Source organism: Natrix helvetica, assembly GCF_964273705.1.
Source record: "Natrix helvetica genome assembly, chromosome: 7".
NCBI lineage: Eukaryota > Metazoa > Chordata > Lepidosauria > Squamata > Natricidae > Natrix > Natrix helvetica.
Genome location: NC_138558.1, coordinates 64,096,028 through 64,121,948, shown reverse-complemented (window position 1 = coordinate 64,121,948; position 25,921 = coordinate 64,096,028).

Below are 25,921 nucleotides of genomic sequence, written 5' to 3'. Positions count from 1 at the left end.
ACAGTTTTAACAAGCAAAGCAAAGCAGGGGTAGCAACAGCATCTTATTGGTACATTCTCTCTTATTACTCTTGTCAATCTTTAAGTCCATCCCAGCCAGAGTAGAGGCTTCACATATCACCCTGGTACTACCTGGTTCTCATAAACAGTTGAGGTCATTGGTCACTGAGATCATGGCCATCTAACGCGCGTGTGTGTACATAACCTTTCCTCTATTCCTTCATCGGGTTCTGCTAATTAGGTGAGCTCACAGGTATCTGAGATAACCAGCTACTGAGATCACAGTAGCTTACTATGCATCCTGCAGCTGCCATATTGGCTTCTTTGACCCACATCCAAATATCATGTGATGGATGACATGCAACAGGGTGTCAAACTCAATTTCATTCAGAACTGTGTCAGGGCTGTGGTTGACTTCAGGGGGGGGTGTTTTTGGATTGTGGATGGCGACTGGGTGGGTGTGACCAGCTGGATGGGTGTGGCCAGCTTGAAACCACTCCACAAACTACTGGCATGTTTCCCCTTTGCATTGGGTAGACCTGGCCGAAGTAATGCAGGCTGGACCCTTACATTTTCCAGGATGGCCTTGCGGGCCAGATCAGACCACATCGTAGGCCAGATGACGCCCATGTGCCTTGTGTTTGACACCACTGACATGGAATAAGTTTTGCCTCTCTGCGTGGTGTGCTTTCTCCAAATCTAGGTCAAAGTCTCTTAAAGGCTCCCTTGGTTGGAAGAGGGAGAAGGGAATCAAAACCCTGAAGCATCTCTGCATGGTCTCCTTTTCTTCTTTCCGATAGCCCTTTGGTGAGCATTTCTCCGCCCACTCAAGTCACACACCTGATGAGGAAAGTTCTTGAGGCTCTCACAAATGAAAATAACAATATTTGTCAGGCTGCTGGACTGCTGCTGAACTGTTTTCTACAGGAATGCAGGATGGACATGGAAGAAGAAAGAAAATACTTTCTTTCTTTCAGGGTTCGAAGCAAAAGGCCTTTGGTGAGCACCTCTCTCCCCCGGTCACGAACCTGATACTGAAAGCCGTGGAGGCTTTCCAAAAAAATGAAGATTGTCAGGCTGCTGAACAGCTGCCCAACTCTTTTTTTGGAAGAATGTGGGATGGACATGGAAGAAGTAAGAAAATGCAGGGTTTGGAGCAAAAGGGATATAGGAGATTTGTAGAAAGCCAAGATGTGGATGGGTGAGACCTTGTTGTAGTGCTCAAGACTTTGGCTGGTTTTAAGAGAGCTAGGACTGAATGGGAGACCACCAGGTGATCTTAAATTAACAGGGAGTTTTATTCGTTGCAGAGATTACTGTCGTGTATACTTAAGTCTAGATTCTATTGAATTTGCATGCTTCTCCTAATTAATCTTTCTCTTATCTAGAACATTCTAAAGGAGGCCCCGAGGTGCAAGCGGGAGATAATGAACAGTCAAAATGCAGTGATGGCCATCACCTTTTTGTGGTAGGCATTTCTTTCGTATTTCTGTGCTTTTCAACTTGTTTTTTTTCTGCTAGGACCTACGAGGCACTAGAAAAGGAAGGGGAGTTTCAGATCCTGGATTTGTGTATCTCCAGCCTCTTAAAGTTTCATCCTTGCAGTTACCTGGAACATCAGGCAAAGCCTGGAGACAAATTCATAGGATGGGTTGGTAGTAGATATTAAATATTTCTCTTGCTTTAAAGACCACAGTTTCAGAAAAATATATATATATAAATACTGCGTGAAAAAAGACTCCTTGCATGTTATAATGGAATATAAATCATGGATTTCTTATCCATTATTTGCATGGAAAGTATTTATTTGTTTAAACAATTTATAGGCCTCCCATCTCATATGCGTGACTTTGGGCCACTATAAAGGTAAAGGCTCCCCTCGCACATGTGTGCTAGTCGTTCAGACTCTAGGGGGCGGTGCTCATCTCTGTTTCAAAGCAAAAGAGCCAGCGCTGTCCGAAGATGTCTCTGTGGTCATGTGACCGGCATGACTAAATGCCGAAGGCACACTGTTACCTTCCCACCAAAGGTGGTCCCTATTTTTCTACTGGCATTTTTACATGCTTTCCAACTGCTAGGTTGGCAGAAGCTGGGACAAGTAACAGGAGCTCACTCTAATAATATTTCTCAGGCTGCTGGACTGCTGCTGAACTGTTTTTTACAGGAATTTAAAGCATTTTGGATAAAATATGGTGGGTTATTCAAAATATTTTGAAAAAGAGGATAAAGTTTATGCCCCAGTTGTTTTTGTTAGGTATAGTTTCAGATTGTACTGTTATAGAGACTAATTTGATTTTAAACCTAACAACGGCAGCAAGATTGTTGGTGGCGCAGTATTGGAAGAAGGAAGAGTTGCCTACTATCCAAGAATGAATGTTAAAAGTAGTAAACTTAGCAGATATGGCCAAAATTTCAACGTATCTGAAGGACCACTCAGATGAGAAGTATAAGCTGGACTGGAGAAGATGGATTGACTATATTCAAAACAAATACCATACTAAAAAAATTCAGTTAGCTTATGAATGAAGGCATAAGGAATGCTACAATTTATTTAAAGTTAGTTTAATAAAGGGGGAGTTAAAGCACAAGAATGATAACATGTTAAAATTAGTTAGCTTATGTTAGAGTATGGTTGTTAAATGTTTATACCCTGTATTCTGCTCTGGGAGGTCGGGAGGTGGGAGGGAGGGAGGGAAGGAGGGAAGAGGGGTAGGGTTGGGGGAAGAGGGAGGGAAAGGGGGGGAATAATTGTAAAACTTATTTTAAAAATTTTAGTACAAAAAATGAAAAAAAAATCTAACATTGTGGTTTTTTTCCCACCCTTCAAAGCTAGAGAAATGATGGGGAAAAAGCCAAAAAACAAGAAGGGGAATACTGTTAAATGGGAAAAAGAGGATTTCTTAATTTCGGGCCCGTCCATATTTTATGGTATTGAAAACGTATCTAAAATGGCTAAGGAATGTTTTAGATCAGCATTTTGCCTTGTTTCTTGTTGACCTTCCTTTCAGTCCAACTCATTTGATCTGGAAATGGTCAAAAAATAAATATAACAATGGGGATGGCATGATCCGAAGGCTGGAGTCTGGGCATCTGTCCTGCACAATGTCTAGGACAGTGTTTCTCAAACTTGGCAACTTTAAGTCCTGTGGACTTCAACTCCCAGAATCCCCCAGCCAGCATAGCTGGCTGGGGAATTCTGGGAGTTGAAGTCCACAGGACTTAAAGTCGCCAAGTTTGAGAAACACTGGTCTAGGAGCAGGCAATGGCAGCTGCCATATTGGCTTCTTTGACCCACATTCAAATATCATGTGATGGATGACATGGAACAGGTTGTCAAACTCAATTTCATTCAGGACTGTGTGAGGGCTGTGGTTGACATCTGGGGGTGGGTGTTTTGGGGTTGTGGATGGCGACTGGGTGGGCGTGGCCAGCTTGAAACCACTCGGCAAACTGCTGGCATGTTTCCCTTTTGCATTGGGTAGACCTGGCTGAAATGATGCAGGCTGTCCCCTTACATTTTCCAGGACGGCCCTGCGGCCCAGATCAGACCACATCATGGGTCAGATGAGGCCCATGTGTCTTGTGTTTGACACCACTGACATGGAATAAGTTTTGCCTCTCTACATGGTGTGCTTTTTCCAACTCTAGGTCAAAATCTCTCAAAGGCCCCCTTGGTTGGAAGAGGGAGAAGGCCCTTTGGTGAGCATTTCTCCTCCCCTCAAGTCACACACCTGGTGAGGAAAGTCCTCAAGGCTCTCACAAATGAAAATAACAATATTTCTCAGGCTGCTGGACTGCTGCTGAACTGTTTTCTACAGGAATGTGGGATGGACATGGAAGAAGTAAGAAAATGTAGGGTTCGAAGCAAAAGGCCTTTGGTGAGCATCTCTCTCCCCCAGTCACGAACCTGATACTGAAAGTCGTGGAGGCTTTCCAGAAAAATGAAGATTGTCAGGCTGCTGAACAGCTGCTCAACTATTTTTTGGAAGAATGTGGGATGGACATGGAAGAAGTAAGAAAATGCAGGGTTTGGAGCAAAAGGGATATAGGAGGTTTGTAGAAAGCCAAGATGAGGATGGGTGAGACCTTGTTGTAGTGCCCAAGACTTTGGCTGGTTTTAAGAGAGCTAGGACTGAATGGGAGACCACCAGGTGATCTTAAATTAATGGGGAGTTTTATTCGTTGCAGAGATTACTGTTGTGTATACTTAAGTCTAGATTCTATTGAATTTGCTTGCTTCTCCTAATTAATCTTTCTCTTATCTAGAACATTCTAAAGGAGACCCCGAGGTGCAAGCGGAAGATAATAAGCAGTCAAAATGCAGTGAAGGCCATCACCCTTTTGTGATAGGCATTTCTTTCGTATTTCTGTGCTTTTCAACTTGTTTTTTTTCTGCTAGGACTTACAAGGCACTAGAAGAGGAAGGGGAGTTTCAGGTTCTAGATTTCTGTATCTCCAGCCTCTTAAACCTCCATCCATGCAGTTCCCTGGAACATCAGGCAAAGTCTGGAGACAAATTCATAGGATGGGTTGGTAGTAGATATTAAATATTTCTCTTGCTTTAAAGACCACAGTTTCAGAAAAAAAAATATGTAAAAATACTGCGTGAAAAAAAGACTCCTTGCATGTTATAATGGAATATAAATCATGGATTTCTTATCCATTATTTGCATGGAAAGTATTTATTTGTTTAAACAATTTATAGGCCTCCCATCTCATATGCGTGACTTTGGGCCACTATAAAGGTAAAGGTTCCCCTCGCACATGTGTGCTAGTCGTTCAGACTCTAGGGGGCGGTGCTCATCTCTGTTTCAAAGCAAAAGAGCCAGCGCTGTCCGAAGACGTCTCTATGGTCATGTGACCGACATGACTAAATGCCAAAGGCACACTGTTACCTTCCCACCAAAGGTGGTCCCTCTTTTTCTACTGGCATTTTTACATGCTTTCCAACTGCTAGGTTGGCAGAAGCTGGAACAAGTAACAGGAGCTCACTCTAACACTATTTCTCAGGCTGCTGGACTGCTGCTGGACTGTTTTCTACAGGAATGCGGGATGGACATGGAAGAAGTAAGAAAATGCAGGGTTCGAAGCAAAAGGCCTTTGGTGAGCATTTCTCTCCCCCGGTCACAGACCTGATACTGAAACCCCTAGAGGCTTTTCAGAAAAATGAAGATTGTCAGGCTGCTGAACAGCTGCTCACCTCTTTTTTGGAAGAATGTGGGATGGACATGGAAGAAGTAAGAAAATGCAGGGTTTGGAGCAAAAGGGATATAGGAGATTTTGTAGAAAGCCAAGATGAGGATGGGTGAGACCTTATTGTTGTAGTGACAAGACTTTGGCTGGTTTTAAGAGAGCTAGGGCTGAATGGGAGACCACCAGGTGATCTTAGGGCTGTCAATTAAGTTGGATAAACCTTCCAGAAGAAGATAAGGGCAAAACAAAATAACCAATATTTTTTTTTCATGAAAAGTACATTTGGAGAGCCAGTTTGACAATGCTTAAGGCACCAGGAGAAGTTCAAGTCCTATCTTAAGCCATGAAAGCCTCACGGGTGACTTTGGGCCAGTCACTCTCTATCTCTCAGCCCAACTAACCTCACATGGTTGTTGTGAGGAAAATAGGAGGGGGAAGGTCCGGGTTGGATATATTCTCCACTTTGAATTATTTGTAAAAAGAATAAAGGCGGGATATAAATAAATAAATAAAAATGTTGCCTTCAGGCATCACATCTGGAATTGACTGGGGATAATGGAGGTGGTGGTCCAGGCAGCAGTTCAGAAAAAGCACAGAAGTAGGAAATTAGCAGCTATCCAAAATTTGAACTGTGTGCCTCAAGGTTTCTCGCCAGTGGTTGGGGTGGTCATGAGTTCCAGATCAGTCTTTTTGGATGTTCCTCATCTTTTCCTGGATCCATTCCAGTTGACATTAAAAAATAAATGCCAAGCAGGGTTATAGAATCCTTGGTTTGGAAGGACCTCTTGAGCCTATCCAAACTCACCCTCTGCTCAGGGAAGGCCCAGTTCAACCATTTCAAACAGAAATCATCATCATCTTTTAACGACCCCATAATCCCTTGTGGGGTGGAGTCTGGGTAACTGAATGGAGCTAGCAGATTGTTTAATGGCTAGATGCCCTCCCTGTCGCCAATGCAGAGTTTTGTTCAGCAGATAAACTCGCATTGTGCCCTGAGAGAGAAATATCTGCCTCTACCTAAGATTGAACTCACAGCCTCCTGATTGTGAGGCAAGAGCTCCACTTCTAGGCCACCACACCACTCCCAACAATTTGAAACAGAAATATAGTAAGATATTAACTATCCCCATGGTCACGCGATGAAATTCTGGTGCTTGGCAACTTGTTCATATTATGATGGTTACAGCTGGTTGGCTGTGCAGTTGATTTGAATTCTGAGGGGTTCGTAGAGTAGTTGTCTCAACCATCCAGGTCATGGTTGTCCCAAAGGTGCTTTTCCAAAAGGCAAATTGACTTTCTTGGATTTTTAACTTTCTTGGTTATAAGTTGAGAACTATCTGTATTATTATTTTTTTGCTTGGATTAAAGCAGTTAATTTGGCCATCACTGCAAGCTCCATCAGCTTTCTAATCCTTTCTTCCGTTGTGGAGGGGGGTTAATATATCTGGATTGGCAGTCTCTTCTGAAATTGGGAAAGAATCTGATTTTTTTCCAAATCTATTTTTCCACATCTGCAGAAGCTCAAGGGAGATATGGAGGGTGCTGGTGACAAACCCCTACACCAGCATAAAAATTATGACGCCTCTCCTGAAAAGGCTGAAGGGGGGCGAAGCAGAAAAGGCTGAAGAGGGGTGAAGAAGAAAGTACACGTCAATTGCGGTAAACTGTCAACCAGCTACTGTCTTTTCATTTTATCTAGAGGTGGGGCACACACGCCTGATGAAAGGGGGAAGGGTGGAATGAAAGAGTCACGCCTCGGAGGTCTCTCCATCAAGAGCAAGCTTGCCCTGGTTGGAGGGAAGCAGTGGGCAAACTGGGTGGGGCTGAAATTGGAACAAAATTTGGCGTAACCCCCCCCCCCCAATCCTACTGAAGGTAGAAGTGTCTGTGAACTTCCTCGCCAGAACAGCTTTTTTTTTTTTACATGCATAAGGGCTTAGTGAACAGCGTATTGTCTGGATCAATTTATTTTTATACAATAATATTTTTCTCACTCCTAATTTCTACCTCGACTGTTCAACCATTTATAAAACAACCCCCATGTTCAAAAATACTGTTGGATCTGGGCAACGAGAGACAGACTGCGGACACGAAGTGACTTAACAGCTCTTTATTAATAGTAGTAGTGATCCAGCTTGCTCTGTGGTCGGAGGGTTCCCCTTTTATAGGGATTGGGTACGCCCCTCGACCAATCAGAACGATACCTGTTTCCCGCTGTAGCAGCGGACCAGAGGGGAGACTTACTGCGATATATGCTAATATCTAACACCCCTCCCCTCCTAGATGGAACGTTGCGGTAGGTAACATAGTCTTTTAGGTATGTGGGTGTTTGTCTTGCTCGGGAGGAGCGTCGTAGTTCGGGTTGGTTAGAAGTGGTTGCAGGATCGGGTGCTTTTCCTGTTTCACGTTCGGGAGGTTTCGTGCCTTCGTTGCTAGGGCGTTCTGGAGTCTGCTCGGTTGCGTTGTCTGGGGTTTGCTCTGCTTCGTGCGTGTTTTCTTGTTCCCCGCTTGGTTCACAGGTGTCGTAGTTTCCTATGATGGGGCTCTCGCGTGGCTGACTTTCTGTAGGTAGGAAAGTTTCGTCTTCGTTTCGAAGGTCTGAGTGTGCTAGGCGACCCCGAAGTTGATCGATGTGCCTTTTCCAGTTCCGCCCATCTTCTAGTTCCAGCAGATACGATCGTGGACCTGTGATGCCAATGACCTTTGCCGGCATCCACAATGTTCCCCCTGCATAGTTGTGGGCGTATACTGAATCCCCTATGCTGAAAGACCGAATTTTGCTTGTGGAGTCTGGGGGAGCTGTGGCAGAGTAATTTGGGTGAAGACGGTCCAGGTGAGACCGTAGACGGCGGCCCATGAGTAGTTCAGCGGGACTCCTACCCGTCGTTGCGCTTGGGGTAATGTGCTGAATTAGGAGGTAATGGTCAATGTGTGTTTGCCAATCACCTGGACCCATCCTAGCGAGGGCCTCTTTTACAAATCGCACCATTCTCTCCGCCTGTCCATTTGATGCCGGATGGAATGGCGCGACAAGGGCATGCCGAATTCCCTGACCTGCTAAAAACGTTTCGAAATGCATGGCCGTGAATTGGGGCCCGTTATCGGAGACTAGGAGGTCGGGCAGGCCATGAGTGGTGAAAAGTCGCCATAGAACCTTAATGACTGCCTCTGCCGTGGTTGAAGTCATTAGGACTACATCTAGCCATTTTGAGTATGCATCCACAACTATAAGGAAAGTCTGACCTTGGAATGGCCCTGCGAAGTCGATGTGTATTCGCGACCAGGGTGCTTTAGGTTTCTCCCATTCTGTGGCGGGCGCTTCCGGGGGTGCTGGTCTCGATTCCTGGCATGGGTCGCAAGTGGCCACCCACTCCTCTATTTCTTTGTCCATGTTTGGCCACCAAACGTAACTTCTTGCTAACGCCTTCATTCTAACAATCCCCGGATGACCCATATGTAAAGCATCTAATACCTTCCTACGTAAAACATACGGAATAACAACTCGATCCCCCCACAATAAACAACCTTGTAACACTGAGAGTTCGTCCCGTTTTGACCAAAACATTTTAAATTCCGGGCCCACGTTTCCCTTCGGCCACCCCCTCCAAACCCAAGTTTGAACTTGCTTTATTACATTGTCTTTAGAGGAGAACCTTGCAACGTCGTATGAAGAAACCGGTCCAGAGTCCAAACAGTCAATGAGCAATACCGGTACTTCTGGAGTGGGGTCTGGCAGAATGTCAGGTAATGGGCAACGGCTGAGTGCGTCTGCGTGTCCGAGAGTGGAGCCCGGTCGATGAATCAATTTGTATGAATACGCAGCCAGGAAAACAGTCCACCTGGTCATGCATGGAGAAAGGGAGACCGGGGTGGGGCGGTTTCCCGCCAAAAGTCCCAACAACGGTTTGTGATCTGTAATTAGTTCAAAATCGCGGCCGTAGAGGTATTCGTGGAAACGCTTTACTCCAGCTACAGCAGCCAGCGCTTCCCTGTCCATTTGGCTGTAATTCCTTTCGGCCGATGAAAGAGTTCTGGAGTAGAAAGCGATGGGTGCTTCTTTTCCGTCGGGCATCCTGTGGCTGAGGACTGCTCCAACTCCGAAGGGTGATGCGTCGCAGGTCAATACCAGCGGTAGGGTCTGGCTGTATTGGACAAGCAGTGAGTCAGTGGTGAGCAGGCGCTTTACCCCGGCGAAAGCTGCAGCTTCGGATCGTCCCCATTTCCATGGTGCGTTCCTCTGGAGTAGATGGTGTAGTGGCTCAGCAACGGTCGCCTTCTGCCTCAGAAAGACGCTGTAGAAGTTAAGTAATCCGAGGAAGGCCTGCAATTCGGTCTGATTTCGTGGTGTGGGGGCGTCCTGGATCGCCTTAATTTTCTTTGAAGTGGGGTGTATTCCCTGACCATCGATTCTATTACCCAGGAATTCTACGCTAGGCACGTTAATTTGGCATTTTTCCTTTTTAAGGCGGAGACCCTTTTCTCTGATTCTGGCCAAAACAGTTCTGACTCTTTTATTTAATTGCTCCTCGTTTGCAACGGACACCAAGATGTCGTCAAAATAGGGGACGACTCCCGGTATCCCTTGCAAAAGTCGTTCCATGACGCTCTGGAACAATCCTGGGGCAATGCTCACGCCGAATTGTAGCCGGTTGCATTTGAATGCTCCTCTATGCGTCACTATAGTTTGGGCCTCCGCTGTGGCGCTATCAACTGGCAGTTGCTGGTAAGCTTGTGCCATGTCTAACTTAGCAAATACCTTTCCTGGCCCCAACGAGTGCAATAAGTGCTGTACTACAGGCACAGGATATGCGCTCTGTTGTAGCGCGACATTAATTGTGCATTTATAGTCCGCGCAGATGCGGACTGATCCGTCTGGTTTGACTGGGGTCACGATGGGTGTTTCCCAGCGTGCGTGATCTACCGGCTCAAGGATTCCTTGCTCCACTAACTTATCTATTTCCTTATCTATTTTTGGGCGGAGTGCAAAAGGCACTCGTCTCGGTTTAAGTCGGATTGGCGCCACTTTGGGGTCTAAATTGAATGATATTGGTTTACCCACATACTTACCAAGACCGGGGCTGAACACATCCTCGAATTCCTTAAAAATCTGTTCAGCGCTGCTGTTTCTCACGGTGTTGATTCCGGTGACTTCTAACCCCAGGGCTTCAAACCAATCAAGCCCCAGAAGGTTCTGTAATGGTGCGCTGGCGATGGTCACGGGCAGCTGGGCTTCGATGTCCTTGAAACGGATGTGGAATGTGCCTTGGCCCACGATGGGGACTTGGTTCCCCTGGTAGTCTCATAGCAGGACGTCTGGAGCGCGTAGTTGGCTCTTTCTGAGGCTAGGGATAGCCTGTTTCATGGATGCCCATGAAATAATCGTCAGGGTTGATCCTGTGTCAACTTCTAGCTCGCAGGGTGAGCCCTCCAAAAGGACTGTGACTCTCAGCCTTTTTGGCCGCTTAGGGCGGACCTGATGTATTGTGGTGAGATACGTTCGCAACTCCTCTCTCTGGGTCAACTCTATCTCATCGTCTACATCCTGAAAATACTCTCGTTGAGCGTCTTGATAGAACGCTCTTTCAGCTCTTTGTGTGTATTCTCTCTGGGGATACGCTCGCTCAGCTCCTTGTGAGTAATCTCTCTGGGGATACGCTCGCTCAGCTCCTTGTGAGTAATCTCTCTGGGGATACGCTCGCTCAGCTCTTTGGGAATTTTCTCTCTGGGTATACACTTGTGGATTTCTCTCTGGGCGCCCTTTCTGATTCCGCCAAGCCCCTGGGTTGGGCTTCTGTTGGCGGTACATGGGTGGCTGCCATGAGGCAGGGACTCCGCTCCGGCACACTCGTGCGATGTGCCCAAGTTTGTTGCAGTGCGAACAAACAACGTTCCTGAACCTACAAGTAGACCTGGGGTGATTCCCTCCGCAACTTGTGCAGGGCGGCAAGCGGGATCCGGGTCTCCCCCCAGGCCTCATGTGACTGCTCCGCATCAGGTGACTGTCCTCGAACTCGGGATCCTCGTAGGTGGGGCTTGTGTCCTCGTAATGAAATTTGGTGTGTCTTGGCGCTGGCTGGCCAGTGTTGAACCCGCGTTGAATTGTTTCCGCTGATCTGTCTGCTGCTTCTGAAGCTCTTGCCTCTTCGAGTACAATCTGTAGGCTTAAATTGGTTTTTGCTAACAGCCGCTTTTGTAGGGAAATGTCTCTCAGCCCGCTAACGAGTCGATCCATAATCTGCTCATCCAGGTCTCTGAATCCACAATGTGTGGCTGCTTTACGTAGGGTTGCAACATATTGGTTGATAGATTCTCCCGCCTTCTGGTTCCTCGTGTTGAACGCTTGGCGGCAAACATGGCGGGAAGGTTTTGGCGCGTAATGCGTCTGTAGAGCTTGTTGCAACGTCGCCCATGATACTGCCTGTATTGGAGTAGGCGCGGTGATGTCTCTGGCCGTATTGAAGACTTCCTTTCCGCAGTAGCCGAGGAAAATGTTTTTCTTCCTTGCGTCGGTAATCCCCGTGTATTCGTTCGCTTCGAGGAAACACTCGAAACGAATCATGAAGGCTTCCCATTCGTCGTTTTCTGGGTCGAAAGGAGCGGGGGGAGCATGCATCGCCATCTTCTCTGTTTGAATTTGCCGCGCTGCGGTGATCTGATATGGCGGCCGGAATTTCTGCCGAATTCCTGGGCTGGATCAAATCCGGAGATTCTGGAGGTAGCGTTCTTCGTCCTTTCTGCCTCTCGATCCCACCCTCGTCGCCAATGTTGGATCTGGGCAACGAGAGACAGACTGCGGACACGAAGTGACTTAACAGCTCTTTATTAATAGTAGTAGTGATCCAGCTTGCTCTGTGGTCGGAGGGTTCCCCTTTTATAGGGATCGGGTACGCCCCTCGACCAATCAGAATGATACCTGTTTCCCGCTGTAGCAGCGGACCAGAGGGGAGACTTACTGCGATATATGCTAATATCTAACAAATACTCTATATCTTCTTTTTCTTTTCTTTTTTCTACAATTCTGTCCAAACTGAAGAAACTTTTTGGATGAGAAGTGAAATGTCTTCCAGGAAAAACAAAGCCCAGTTGCCTTTTTTAAAAGTATATTTGGGGCAACCAGGACCTGGATGATTGACCATCTCTATGGACATTGAATTGGGAATAGGTGACCTTGAGAATATCAGGGGATGGTTGTCCCAAAGGTGCTTTTCCCCAAAGGCAACTGGACGTCCTTGCTTTTTGACACCTTTGGCAAACCATGATGTGGCTGTTTGAGAATCACCAGACATTTAACCAAGTGGATATGACAGTATTTTTTGTTAATAAAGAAGGATGTCATTGGAGCCATGCTCTCCTCAATTTGTGGGACACAAAACAGTAGAGTTAAGTTATAAGATGATAGAAAAGAAAATGAGATCAGGGATGTTTATAGAGAAGAGTTCACCACCACCGGTGACATCTAGAGATGACACCGAGGATTGCATTATGGTTGCTGATTGGAAAATGGGGTATAAATGAAACAAAAAAAAAAAAGAATTGATTATAAATGTGTTAATGGTAGCTAGATTAGTGATGACTAAATATTGGGGACGAAATTGGGATATTCAAAGAAATTAGTGGTATAATGAAATTTGGAGTATGGTAACAAATGATAAATTAACAACAGAAATTAAACTTTAAAAAGGAATGATTGAAGTAAATAATTATAATGAAATATGGGGGGATTTTATAAAATCAATATTGGTGGAAGGCAAAGGGAACAAACCTACTCAAGAATATATGTTTTGGAGGGTATAGGAGCACAATTGGAATATATTGTATATCTAAGAAATATAAGGGGGGGGAAGGTCTCCAGGGGGTGGGGGTGCACTGTAATATGTGCTTTTCCCCCTTTTCTTTTGTCTTTCTTTCTTTTTTGTATCCAGTTGTATACGTACTGTTTATATTATTTGTGTTTTAAATATTTTTAAAAATATTTTTTTAATAAAAGGAAGACCCTGAACTGCAACCTATCTCCATTATTATTATTGGGGTGATATTGAAAAGGGCGAAGGAGCTTCACAGGAGTTACATGAAAGAAAATATCCCAGAGGCTGGTTCCACTATTAATTCTGCTGGCAAATGGACGGAGCAAAGAAGTGAGTTGAAGGACTGATGTAGGAGAGTTTCTCTGTAGAACATGTACAATATCAGACCCAGGTTATCTGACTCCATCTTTCCTCCCTCGGCCCAGGTCTTCAAGAGCACCCTCAACGCCTGTGTCTCCTTCATGAACTGGGGGGACATCCCCAGCAACCTGTTTGATTACAAAATGTATAACAGTCTTCACAGCATGTATTTAAACATCTGCTCCATCATAAGTATGAGCCAAGCTCTTCCAGATTAGAGTATATTACCCGTTTAATTATTATTATTTTTACCTGCTTTTATTATTTTCATAAATAATTTAAGATGGTGGACATCCCTATTACTACTGCTTCTTCTTCTTTTCTGATTTTCCTCACAACAACTCAGTGAAGTGTTTGCACTGAGAGAGAGGAACAGGAACAAAGTCACCCAGCCGGCTTTCATGCCTAAGGCAGGACTAGAACTCTCTGTCTCCTAATGATTGGCCCAAAGTCACCCAGGTGGCTTTCATGCCAAAGACAAGACTAGAACTCACCAGCTCCTGGTTTGTGGCCTGATGCCTTAATCACTAGACTAAATTGAGTAGAGGGATTCTTCTTGGGTTTTTGCTCTCTCAGTAACAGCAGAGGTTTCATGCCACCATGAGGACTAGAAACCTTGCTGATTTGAGGGGGGGAATGGTATTGTGTATGCACAGGCACAGTTAGAAGGTTTCACTCCAGTCCATGCTAGGCATGAGAAAAGACTTTGAATATATTGGCTAACAGCTGCCAGCCCTCTATAAAGAGTCCTGCCAGCCTGCAGCCTTTTGCCTTTGCAACTAACAAATACAATACAATGTATTGTACAGTAGTATAGTGTAGTGTAGCGTAGCGTAGCGTAGCGTAGCATAGTATAATAATATAGTTTAGTATAGTGTTGTGGCCCAGCCAGTGCCGCTGTCACCAGACTCCGAGAGTGATACTCCATACGAGTCAGCTACAGAAGGGATGTGCGATCCTGGACAGGATTCGGAGGCTGAGCAGGAATCCGAGAGTCTGGTCGGCCACCAGGTGGCGCCAGAGGCATGGAGCAGCGGTGAGAGCGAGAGGAGGAGGACTCCCGTTGCCCTGCCGTGGAGCAGCGGAGAGGATAGTGACTCAGGACTTAGTAGGGCGTTTCGGGATGCTCGTTTCCGGCGCGCCCACAAACGCCAGGAGCGTGGGCGTAATTATAGGCAGTAAAGAGCTCTCAGGTGCTGTTGGGAGACGCCCTTTTTAGGTTATAAAAGGGTTGACTCTGGACAGGCTCTGCGTAGCAATCAACAAAGGACTTTGGACAGCAACTCTAGTCTGAGATCCTGGCAAGCTGGATTGCTGCTTTTGTGTGTTCTGTCTTTGTGAGTTCTGTCTTGGTGGCTTGCTGCCACAAAGCCTCTTGTCTGTTGGTGTAATAAACCTTGTTCCCTTGTACTGTTCCGGAGTGTGTGTACTGTGTGGGCAACGGAGGAAGGGGGGGTCAGAACAGATTGATTGCTACCCCAAACGTATCTCCATTCAGCTATGAGTTCATTCAGGCGGAGAATGCTCTCTTCGCACAGCAACTTGCCTTGCTAACAGCGCAGGTTGCACAGCTGTCTGCTCCTGCCAACCCCCCACCCCCCCAGCAGCAACGAAGGAAATGCCCAGTGGCCATGCCGGATAAGTTTGATGGCAGTCCGAAACTTTTCCCGGCGTTCCTGGGCCAATGCCGGTTGTTCATTGCCTTGAGAGCGGAGGACTTTCCCACCGACCAGACGAAGGTGGGCTTTGTGATAAGCTTGCTCTCAGGCACAGCAGCACGGTGGGCTACGCCTTTGCTGACTCAGCCGAGCCCCCTGCTGGATGACTTCCAGGGTTTTTGCACTCATCTTCGGCTGACGTTCGAAGACCCCATCAAAGGAGAAACAGCCACCAGACTCCTGAAAGAGTTGCACCAAGGGCGTGGTTCTTTACTGGACTACATTACCGAGTTTCGGCTGCTCAGTCAGGACTCTGAGTGGAATGAGCCAGCCCTTATGGATGCTTTTCAGGATGGCCTGTCAGAGGACCTGCAGGATGAGCTGGTGAGAGTGGACAGGCCTCCAACGTTTGACGCGTTGGTTCATCTATGCCTCCGGATTGACGGCCGGCTGCAGAGGCGGAGGCCTCGCCGAGCGTCCCGGGAGGTGCTGAGAGTGCCAGTTCCACGAGAGACTCCTGTCCCACGAGAGGAGCCCATGGAGTTGGGTGCAGCCAGACCCCGCTTGTCATGCACGGAGATGGAGAGACGGCGTGCAGGGGGGTTGTGTTTTTACTGTGGGGATCCGGGACATCTGGCTACGGGTTGCCCCAAGAAGGGAGGTAGAGGGGCTGCACGGTCTACGGCCCCCCCTCAACGACGAACCTCCGTCTCGGGAAACGGGGAAAGCCCGATCTGAGGGAGACTTCGGGTCGGGCACAGGCTGGAACAGAGGCGGAGGGGCCTCCACGACATCTGATTCTTGCAGCGCACATTCTCTTGTCGGGTAGTCCGCAGGGAATACCAGCCCATGCCTTGGTCGATTCTGGGGCTACCACGAATTTTATGGATGCAGCGTTTGTCACGAAATATCACGTCCCTCTGTGCCCGGTAGACCCTCCGATGCGAGTGGAGACCATTGACGGCCGGGTGCTTCTGTCTGGGCCCATCAAGAACGCCACGCAGCCTTTGTGCCTGATCCTCGGGGAGCATGAGGAGGCCATTCAATTTTACGTGGCTTCGGGTCTGCATTTCCCCGTGGTGTTGGGCTTAGCTTGGCTGCGGGCGCACGATCCCCAGATCCACTGGTCGCAGAACCGCATCTCGTTCCCGTCCTTGCAATGCGTGGACCATACCCGTCATGTTTGCGCGGCTCAGGTGCCCAGTTCGGCCGAGGTGACAGTGCCGCCGGATTTAGCGGAGTTCGCGGACGTGTTTAGCGAGCAGGAGGCGGATCAACTGCCACCGCACCGGCCTTACGACTGTCCCATTGACCTGGCACCTGATGCGAAACTCCCGACGGGCCGCCTATACTCCATGTCTGAACCGGAGTTGGCCGCATTGCGGGACTTCCTTGACAAGAACCTTGCCCGGGGTTTTATCCGGCCTTCGTCTTCGCCCTTGTCTGCCCCGGTTTTGTTCGTCAAAAAGAAGACCGGGGATCTAAGACATTGTTGCGATTACCGGCGCTTGAACGCCATCACAATCCGTAATCGCTACCCGTTGCCTCTGATTCCCGAGTTGTTGGAGCGGCTCCGGGAGGCCGTGGTGTTTACAAAACTGGACTTACGTGGAGCTTACAATCTGGTCCGAGTCAGGGCGGGGGACGAATGGAAGACAGCCTTTGGCACCCGATACGGACATTTTGAGTATACGGTCATGCCGTTCGGGTTGACCAATGCCCCAGCTGTCTTCCAACATTTTATGAACGATATCTTTCGGGACCTTTTGGATCAGTTTGTCGTCATCTACCTGGACGACATCTTGATCTACTCTACGTCCCGGAAGGATCATCAACAGCACTTGCGTCAGGTCTTGCAGCGCCTTCGAAAGCATCGCTTGTTTGCCAAGCTGGAGAAGTGTCAGTTCTGGCAGACCACCATCGAGTTCCTGGGGCACCGTATATCCCCTGAAGGAATTGCGATGGAGCCAGGCAAGGTGGAGGCATTACGAAGTTGGCAATCTCCTCGACGGATGAAAGACATTCAGAGACTCCTCGGGTTTGCCAACTATTACCGGTCCTTCATCCCCGGCTTTGCTTTCTTGACCGCGCCCCTCACTCGACTCCTGCAAAAGAAAGTGCCGTTTCACTGGGGGTCCACGGAACAACAAGCGTTCGTGGCCTTGAAGCGCGCTTTTACAAAGGAGCCGATCTTGAAACACCCTGATCCCCATCGCCCCTTTGTAGTCGAGGCGGATGCGTCCGACATCGCGGTGGGGGCGGTGTTATTGCAGGCTCACGCCCCTGATGGCACCCTTTTCCCTTGCGCCTATTACTCTCGGAAACTCAATCCTTCCGAGCGCAATTATACCATCTGGGAGAAAGAGTTGCTGGCTATCAAGGCGGCGTTCGAAGCCTGGCGACATCACCTGGAGGGGGCCAGGCATCAGGTCGAAGTCCGGACAGACCATCGGAATCTGGAGTTTTTGACAACAGCGCGGAAGCTCAATCAGCGCCAGATCCGGTGGTCTCTGTTTTTTGCCCGGTTCCACTTCAAGGTCACGTATATCCCCAGTGCCTTGAACCAGAGGGCGGATGCCCTATCCAGAAAGCCGGAGTACTCAGACCCTGCTGACTCCCTGCCCCCCCGGACGGTCCTACCCGTCGAGTCCTTCGCTGCAATCCAAGAACCCGTGGATTTACGGTCGTTGATACGGAATGCGCAGCGAAACGACGAGTGGGTGGAACAACGGCGGGCAGAGGTAGGGCCGACATCCCCGTGGACCTTTGACGAGGACCTTTTGAGGTATCGGGATCGGCTCTACGTGCCTGCAGGACCGCTCCGTGGATTGGTTCTCTCCCAATGTCATGACACTCCGGCAGCGGGACACTTTGGCCTGTTCAAAACTTTGCACCTGGTTTCCCGTACGTTTTGGTGGCCTCGCCTGCGACACGACGTGCAGACGTACGTCACGTCATGTGTGCAGTGTCGACAGGCCAAATCAGCGACGGGAGCTCCTCCAGGCTTGCTACAGCCATTGCCGACCCCGGACAGACCCTGGGGAGCCGTGTCCATGGACTTCTTGACGGAACTGCCTCCGTCGTCCGGTTTCACTATGGTCCTAGTGGTGGTGGACATGCTCACCAAGATGGCGCATTTCATCCCCTGCCGGAGATTGCCGACAGCCCGCGCCACCGCCCGCATGTTTATCCAGCACGTGTTCCGGCTGCACGGCCTACCTGACCGGGTCGTCTCCGATCGTGGTACACAATTCACGGCCCAGTTCTGGAAAGGGCTGATGGCCACTCTTGACGTTCAAGTTTGTCTGTCCTCGGCGCACCATCCCGAAACCGATGGAGGGACGGAGAAGGTGATTGGGATTCTGGAACAATATCTGCGCTGCTTCGTGAACCAGCAGCAGAACAATTGGGCGGAGTACCTCGCCGTGGCGGAGTTTGCGTTCAACAACTCGCAGCACTCCTCCACACGGACGACGCCTTTCATGGCGAACGTCGGGTACCACCCTCGTTTTTTCCCTCTCACCCCCGTGGACTCTCCGGTCCCCGCAGCGCAGGATTTCCTCTCTGAGCTTCAGGCGGTTCACCAGATGGTGCGCCGCTACGTGAATCAGGCGAAGGAGGATTACAAGCGGATGGCGGACAGGTCTCGCCGTGCTGTGCCGGAATTGGCCGTGGGTGATCGCGTGTGGTTGTCCACGCGGCATCTTCCGTCCCACCGGCCTACGAGGAAGTTGGACCACCGGTATCTGGGGCCGTTCCCTGTGGAGGCCGTTATCAATCCGGTGGCCTATCGCCTGACCCTCCCGCGCTCGATGCGAGTACACCCGGTGTTCCATCGCTCGCTCCTGATCCCTGAGCGGTCGGATTGTCCTCTCCGACGTCCCTCTTCACCCCTGCCGTCGTCGCCTGACGTGCACGCACGGCCATCGCACAGAGTGACCCGGATCCGTGACTCGAGATGGCTCAAGGGTCGGTTCCAGTATTTGGTCGACTGGGCGGACGAGGACTCGGACGGGGGGTCCTGGACCGATGCGACGGCTGTGCATGCTCCAGCTTTGGTGCGGGCCTATCATGGACAATTTCCCTCTCGACCGCATCCCGAGCGTCAGGCCCGGGGGAAGGGCCCTGCGGTGAGGGATAGTGTTGTGGCCCAGCCAGTGCCGCTGTCACCAGACTCCGAGAGTGATACTCCATACGAGTCAGCTACAGAAGGGATGTGCGATCCTGGACAGGATTCGGAGGCTGAGCAGGAATCCGAGAGTCTGGTCGGCCACCAGGTGGCGCCAGAGGCATGGAGCAGCGGTGAGAGCGAGAGGAGGAGGACTCCCGTTGCCCTGCTGTGGAGCAGCGGAGAGGATAGTGACTCAGGACTTAGTAGGGCGTTTCGGGATGCTCGTTTCCGGCGCGCCCACAAACGCCAGGAGCGTGGGCGTAATTATAGGCAGTAAAGAGCTCTCAGGTGCTGTTGGGAGACGCCCTTTTTAGGTTATAAAAGGGTTGACTCTGGACAGGCTCTGCGTAGCAATCAACAAAGGACTTTGGACAGCAACTCTAGTCTGAGATCCTGGCAAGCTGGATTGCTGCTTTTGTGTGTTCTGTCTTTGTGAGTTCTGTCTTGGTGGCTTGCTGCCACAAAGCCTCTTGTCTGTTGGTGTAATAAACCTTGTTCCCTTGTACTGTTCCGGAGTGTGTGTACTGTGTGGGCAACGGAGGAAGGGGGGGGTCAGAACAGTATAGTACAATACAATACGATACAATGCAATATATTAAAATATAATATATCATTGGAGACATTGTTATTGTTATTGAGGATATGAGGACTAGAAACGTGACCCAGAAAGCAGCCCTTTGGTAAAAAAAGGAAGCTATATAGTTCATTGGCTTGTTTGTTGTCTTGTTTTCCCCAGATAACAAAATGCAAGCAAATCTTTCCTGTAATGCTGGTTCAGATGATGGATTTCTTTTCTTTTTTTAAACAAAGTTTTATTGGTTTTTTTTTAAATTTACAAGGGAAAAGGTAGTGGAAAAGGTATACAAATTTTGGCAGTTGCAAAGTGTGGTAGGCGCCCCCTCCCTCCAAACTCATAGTATACATCTAAGTAAAAGTCATTAATACATAGTCATATATAGTCAGCATGTTAGTTCCATTGATACTTTCAATCAGTTTAATACATAGTAGTATATAGTCCACATGTTAATTCCATTGGTACTTTCGATCAGTTTATGTCAAAAAGATTTTCTTATTCATTTTTGTGATCTGAGCTTTCTTGGTATTGCCCCATCTCCCCCCGCCGACAGAGCTCCGGCCCCTCCTGTGTCCTGCATATCTGTTGTAGGATCTCCTGTTTTTTCTAGGTGTGTTTTGTTTTTTTCCATAAAGGCCTGTGCCTCTATGGGTGTATTGATTCTAATTCTTGTCTCCACCCAGAATATTAACATACCTTCAGGCATCAGCCATCTCAACCACACCCCCTTCTGGTATAATTTATTTGCTAATTGCGAATATTTTTTTCTTTTTTCCCTCACTTTCTTGGGGTTCTGCTTCAGGATGGTTATTTCCCTATCATGGTATGTCAAGGCTTGCCCCCTTTGTGCACCCAGAATTTCGTCTCTTGTGCTTTTTCTAAGGAATTTAATATGTACCTCCCTGGGTACGTTGTGTGTTCTAGCATAGGCTGAGTTCACTCTATAAACCAGATCTATCTCCCATTCCATCTGTTGTTTTTCTTTATGAATGTATTTAGCCAAAATATTTGTCATGATGTCCCTTATATTTTCATCATCTGCTTCCATCACATTTTGAAATCTAAGGCAAAAGGACATTCTCTCAAATTCTGTTTTCATCTGTTGGGTATCAAGTTCTTTGTTTCCCTTCTGCACCACCTCCACCACCTCCCTCATCTCAGCCGCCCCACCCTCCAGAAGGTCCAGTCTCTGTGAGTTCTTATAAATTTGGGCCTGATTCTCTTTAATTTCTTCTTTCACCTCCTTTAGTTGTTTCTTGATTTCCTCTTGTCCCTGTAAAAGTTGCTGAAGCATTTGTTGGAAATCCATCTCTATACTTTTAGGTTGCATCAGGTCTCTTATCTTTGATCGTGTAGCAGGGCTGGAAGTTGCTGATGTCAGGGCAGAGGTAGCAAAGCCAGGCTTTCCAGGAGGTGGTCTTTTAGGAGACATTGTTTATGGAATAAAGAGTTCAGTCAGTCGACTTCCGGTTCCGGCGGCTACGGCAACGGGCAAGTTCCTTGCCCGCTCCCGCTCCCCGGTGGGCTTCCCCGTCTCGGGGGGGCACAGGACGCCCCGGAGAGGCGTCCTGCCGAAGGAGCGGCTCGCGGAGGACCCTGGCATCGGCGGCGGCTGGTGGGGGCTTCTCCGCTTCGCTCCAGGCATCGAGGAGCAGTCTCGGAGGGCGCGCGTGCGTCTCGCTCCAGGCTGATCGGACGATGCAAAATTGAACGAAGCAGCGGTGGTGTGGTGAGATGCTTCCTCTCTTCAAACCCTTTCTTTTGATCTGATGGACTTTTCAGCAATTTTAAAGTTAAACTCTCGGATTTTCTTGGAGGTGCGGGTGGAGGGAGGGGGATTTCCCCCCCCCCTTGGACAAGCGGCTTGAGAAAATTTTGCTTTCACCCCCAGGGGAAGGAGGAGGGGGGAGAGCCGACTAATGATGCCTCACCCCTGTAAAAGTGATTTTCACTGGATTTAGCTCCAGGACTTATTGATGACCTGAGAACTTTGTGAACTTTTTAAAACTTTACTATGCCTCTGAGCCCAAAGCTGGCAGGGCAAGATGGCACACTTCTGTTGTCTTCATGAACTGTGAAACCTGACTCCACTTTTAAAATTCAGGCTTCCGGTCTTTGTCTCCGTGTCACCCAGAAGACTCTCTTGTGGATTGTTATTTCTTGAACTTCCTGGGGGGAAAATTCCTCTCTATTGCTAGACTGACTAAAGGACATACCCATCTGCCTGGATCTTCTGCCTCCTGGACTCATCTGTCTGCTCTACTTCTCCAGCTGTCCATTCTCTATACTGACTGATCTCTCTACTTTATAAAATATGTCTCCAAAAAGACCACCCCCTAGAAAACCTGGCTTTGCTACCTCTGCACCGACATCTGCAACATCCAGTCCTGCCACACAGTCAAAGATTACAGAACTGATGCAACCTAAGAGTACAGAGATGGATTTGCAACAAATGCTCCAGCAACTTATACAGGGCCAGGAAGAAATTAAGAAACAATTAAAGGAAATGAAGGAAGAAATTAAAGAGAATCAAGTCCAAATTTATAAGAACTCACAGAGACTGGACCTTGTGGAGGGTGGGGTGGCGGAGGCGAGGGGGGGGGGTAGAAGCATTGCAGAAGGGAAACAAAGAACTTGATATCCAACAAATGAAAACAGAGTTTGAGAGAATGTCCTTTTATCTTAGATTTCAAAATGTTATAGAGGCGGATGGGGAAAATATAAGGGACATTATGACTAATATCTTAGCTGAATACATACATAAAGATAAACAACAGATGGAATGGGAGATAGATCTGGTCTATAGAGTGAATTCAGCATATGCCAGAACACACAATGTACCCAGGGAGGTCCATATTAAATTCCTTAGGAAAAGCACAAGAGACGAAATTTTGGGTGTACAAAGGGGGCAAGCATTGACATATCACGACAGGGAGATAACCATCTTGAAGCAGATCCCCAAAAAAATTAGGGAGAAAAGAAAAAATTATTCGCAATTGGCGAATAAATTATACCAGAAGGGGGTGTGGTTTAGATGGTTGATGCCTGAAGGTATGCTGATATTCTGGGAGGAGACAAGAATTAGAATCAATTCACCCATAGAGGCGCAGGCCTTTATGGAAAAAAACAAAGCGAACCTAGAAAAAACAGAAGACTCTACAACGGTTATACAGGACACGGGAGGGGCCGGAACTCTGCCAGCGGGGGGAGAAGGGGCAATACCAAGAAAGCTCAGATCACAAAAATGAATAAGAAAACCACATTGTTATAAACAGACCGAAAGTAATAATGAAATTATATGTAGACTTTATATTATAATATATAAATTGATTGAAAATTTTTCTAGAATTAATATGCTGATTTTATATGATTATGTATTAATGTTTTATACTTAGATGTACTTAATGAGTTTGGAGGGAGGGGGCGTCTGCCACACTTGCAACTGCCAAAATTTGTATACCATTCCACCTACCCTTTTCCCTATAAATGTTTTAAAAAACCAATAAAATTCTTTGAAAAAAAAAAAGAGTTCAGTCAGTGTAGAGAATGGACAGTCAGAATGGCAGAGCAGCCAGATGAGTTCAGGAGGCAGAAGGTCCAGGCAGAAGAGAGTTTCTCTAATCACCCTGGCAGTAGAGCAAAGTTTTTCACTCCAGGGAGTTCAAAGAGTAGCAATCCATAAGAGATTTATCTGAGTAGCACGGAGACAAAGACCGGAAGCCTGAATTTTTAAAGGTGGAGTCAGGTTTCACAGTTCATGACGACAACAGAAGTGTGCCATCTTGCCCTGCCAGCTTCGGGTTTAGAGGCATAGCAAAGTTTTCAAAGTTCCCAAAGTTTTCAGATCATCAGTATATTATGAGGTTAAGTTCAAAGAAAATCACTTTAAGCAAGGGTGTGGCATCATTGGTTGGCTCTCCCCCCTCCTCCTTCCCCTGGGTCTGAGAGCAAGATTGTTCCAAGCCGCCTGTCCGAGGGGGGGGGGAAATCCCCCTCCCTCCAGCCGCGCCTCTCAAGTCAGCCGAAAGAAAAAGTTTTAAACTGCTGGCAAATTCTTCAAGTCAGTAAAGGGAGTGGAGGGGGGTTTACGCCTCACCGTACCGCAGCTGCTTCCTTCTGCTTGCTCATTCTCCGCACAGCCTTTCAGTGAAAACGCCCACGCGTCCTCCGATCTGCTCCCCGGTGCCTTGGGCGAGGCGGGGGACCTCCTGCCGGCCACCGCCGATCCAGGGATCCCCTGCGGTGCCGCCCCTCCGGCAGGACGCCTCTGCGGGGCGTCCTGTGCCCCCCAAGAAGTGGGGAAGCCCACCGGGGAGCTGGAGCGAGCAAACACTTGCCCGTCGCTGTCAGCCGCCGGAACCGGAAGTCCAGATGATGGATTTCTTGAAGAGCAGGAATGCATCCCATCGAAGGGCAGCTGCCCTCTTAATTGGTAATTACAAATACAAACTCTGGAAGGAGATGAAAGGCGGCCTACTGCCATACATGCTGACCATTATAATAAAAAAGGACAGAATGACTGTTGACTTACCTGAACGGTCGTTCTCGGAACTCTGCGGGAGAGTCCAAGGATGGGTTAACACAGCCTATCTGCCTAAGGACTGAGTTGATTTTTCCCCTGGTCACGCCTCCTTTGCCTCCTTAGGTTCAGTTTTAAAAACGAGGTAGGTCCGGTGCAGGACGCCCAAAGATGCTCTAAGTTCACGGTATCGTCTTGAATCCTTCCATCAACCCTGGGTGGGTTTGGACTCTCCCACGGCACCCCGAGAACGACCGTTCAGGTAAGTCAACGGTCATTCTCCAGTGCGCTGCTTGGAGAGTCCAAGGATGGGACATACCCAAGCTATTGTGTCCCAGGGTAGGGAGCGTCACGACTGTACGGAGCCTCAATAACCTTTTGCAAAACTCTTCTTCCAAAGGAGGTTTCGGCGGAGGCAAAGATATCAGTTTTGTAGTGTCTGATGAAAGCTGTGGGAGAAGCCCACATAGCAGCCCTACAAATGTCAAGGATGGATGCTTGGGTCGCCCAGGCCGCAGTCGTAGCCGTACTTCATGTGGAGTGGGCTGTCACTCGAGCCGGAACAGCCCTTCCCTGGTGCTCGTAGGCCTTCTTAATGCAGGCCCTTATCCAGCGCCCAATGGTTGATGAAGAGACCTTGCGACCCAACGATCCTGGTTGAAATGACACAAAGAAGGATTCTGAGTGCCTGAGGTCCTTAGTCCATTTCAAGTAGAGACAAACAGCTCGCCGCACGTCCAACTTGTGCCAAATGCGCTCCTTGGGGTGCTGAGGCTTGGGACAAAGGTTCGGAAGTATCACCTCCTGGGATCTGTGAAAATGAGTATTTACCTTCGGCAAGAAGGTCGGGTCCAAGCGCAAAATGACCCGGTCCAGATGTATGGTGCACAGCTCCTCCCTGACCGAAAAGGCCGCAATCTCTGATACTCTTCTAGCAGAAGTGATCGCTATCAGAAAGGCAGTTTTAAGAGTCAAGTGACGCAGAGAGACCGTTCTCAGTGGCTCAAAGGGTGCAGTAGTCAATGCTTGCAGGACGAATGGCAAGTTCCAGGATGGGTACCTGTGAACAGCTTGAGGTCGTAGATTGGAAGCCCCCTTCAAGAAACTCTTGATCTGGGGGTGATGACTCCAAGACTGAAGATGGTTTCTAGCCAGAATGGTTGACAGGGCAGCGACCTGACGCCTGAGCGTGGCAGGTGCCAAACCCTTGTCCAATCCCTCCTGGAGGAAGTCCAGTAACTGCGGTATGGACGCTTCGACATCAACAATGTTACGCCATTTGCACCAAGTAGCAAACACCGACCAGGTTGCATCATAGATTCAGGTCGTAGCCGGTCTCCTGGAAGCCTGGATAGTCCGGATGACTTTATCTGAGAGGTGTTGTTCCCTCAGGAGCTGCCCTTCAAGTGCCAGACGGCCAGCTGTAGCCACTGGGGCTCCGGATGACTGATGGCCCCCTGGAGCAGGGCTACTTGCTCCTGAGGAATTCTCCACGGTCTTTCCATGGAGAGATCGACCAGGTCCGCGTATCAGGACCGCCTGGGCCAATAAGGAGCCATCAGGATGAGTTCCGCCCTTTCCGCCAGGAGTTTGTTGATCATCTGTGGGATGAGCGGGAGGGGCGGGAACACGTACAGGAGAC